Source organism: Tupaia chinensis, unplaced genomic scaffold, assembly GCF_000334495.1.
Source record: "Tupaia chinensis unplaced genomic scaffold, TupChi_1.0 Scaffold000489_1, whole genome shotgun sequence".
NCBI classification, from domain to species: Eukaryota; Metazoa; Chordata; class Mammalia; order Scandentia; family Tupaiidae; genus Tupaia; species Tupaia belangeri.
In genome coordinates, this window is record NW_006160001.1 from 1,352,212 (window position 1) to 1,354,517 (window position 2,306).

Below are 2,306 nucleotides of genomic sequence, written 5' to 3' on the forward strand. Positions count from 1 at the left end.
TTCAAATCATAATTCCCTTTTCCAGGCCCTCCAGCTTGTAAGGATCTCAAGAACACACATGCTTAGTGTGGTTTCAAGTCAATCTGGGGATCCAGACCTAAGGATGGCCTTGCTGCTTCCAACACTGCAGTTCAGTCTGCTTCCAACCATGCCATCAAAGATGAATAGCTTTGTATTAGGCCCAATACTTCTGTATTTAGGAAGGCTACTTTCCTGATGAATTCTCAATTGATTAAGGAGGTAAAAGTAGCTTTGCAAATGAAGAGAATAGGGTGAGTCTAAGATAGAAATAGAAAATAGGAGAGAAGCTTAAGAAAAAAGTATAAAAGGTAGAGATTTTTTGCCTTTTTTGAATTTTTGCCATAGGGCATGTGTGCTCAACAGAAATAGACATGAGAGGAAAGTGAGAAATTATCTCTCAGGGGGCACAGCCATGCTGCAATCCCTTCTCCTCATTCTCCTCTCCGGATCTTCGGCACATACACCACACACCCAGTGTGATTTTCAAGCTCCTGGGTTCATGACTCAAACAGTTGTTAGTCTTGTTAGAATCAACCACCATGCCACCTGCTGGCTCCACTAGGATTATTTTTTAATTGACTAGTTTAAACAAATTTGAAATTATACTCTAAAAATGCATCAGACTTTCAAGTAATTATCCTGTACTGAAATGAAGACATTCCTAATTTAAAGTTAAGCAACCAATGGACTAGGAAAATGAGTACATTTCACCTGCAGTTGATAGTGGAAAAAGATAAGAACTTAGGGAATGGTAGAGTAACCATTTTCTCTTTTATCATCTTCTCTGAGTCTTTAAAATCTCTACATACATCTATTTATTTTCCAAACTTTCTGGCCTTATTTTATTGTCAGAAAAATTTAAAACTTGGAATGAAAAAGAAAAGAAAGGAAGAATAGAAGAAAGAGAAGGAAGGAAAGGGGTTAGAGGTTACGGGAAGAAAGAGAGAGAAGGAAAAAAGAGAAAGTGAAGAAGGAAGGAAAGGAGGGAGAGATGGAGAGAGGAAAGGGGAAAGACCAAAGAAAAATAGATCCACGTATCAGGTGGAACCTTTTAGTGATTTTATTCATTGAAGGACAAATTATTACTAACAAATTGGAAAGAGCAATAAGCAACCCCATATGGGTGTGGGTCAGTTAAATCTCCTAATCTTGGAGACCCAGTGGATGTGAAGACTGAAGAATTGAGAAGCCATGAGAAGATAGCAAGACTCAGCAGACTGGCAGGCAGAGCCTCGTGAGTCACCTAACACCCAAGGAAATGTAAGAACAAATTACAGCCAAAATAGCAAAAGAGAAAAAGCAAAGTAACATATAACATAATTTTTTTTTCTATTTGTAGGTCTATGTTATTACTCTTTTATTTCATTTTTTTATACATTCAATCACATTCTTTAGCTTACAAGGTGAATATTTCAACAGGTGAACATTTCTCCCTAGTCCAGTTGATAAAACTATAAAATATCTTCAACAGATAATACCATATATAACATAAAATTCTTACAAAACTTTGCTGTTTGTCTCTTTGCTCTTCAAATTAACTGGTTTGAAAAAAAGACTCCTTTAGGTAAAGTCGAGATTACTTTAACATTGTCCTATTCTAGTAGTTCTTCCAGCATTTAGTGAACATTTGCCTGGAATTGGGTTTAAATTATAAAACCAACTGTTCCTTGCTCTTTTTGAGTTCACTTATCCACTGAAATACAGAGGGAACTCTTCTTCTAAGGAAAAGTGAGTTAATTTTTCACTAAAGTTGATTAATTGTTAACTGAATAATTGCAAGTTTCCTATTTATCACATAATTCTTGTTCAAGTTACTGGTACAATCGCAGAATGATCAAGGAGGAGAAAGTATGAAGTATTACATGATGAGAATATATCGATGGACTGAGTGGAATGTCAGATCACTGATTCTGAAAGAGTTAAGGCGGCCTTTCATCTAAAACAGAAAACACAGGAGTAAAAATGTTCCCTTTGTCTTAAAAACAAAAAATGAAAGAGAAATAACCCAAATCAAGGAAGTGCCCATTTTCTCCTGCACGATCTTCTTTACCATGCCTAATCTTACACAGCTTTCTTCCTGCTATTTTCTGTCACTGTTTCATATCTACCTGAGCGGAGAAAGACGTTTTCTTGAATTGCTAGGAATTTGCTTTCTGAGACAGGGTTGTTGTCTCCTGGCACACTTCAAATGCATGTTAATGGAAAGAGATTCGTTTACAAAGTAATGAAGTTCGATATGCCCTGGTTCCTAGTCTGAAAACACAAACAGGTCATTCAAAATTTCT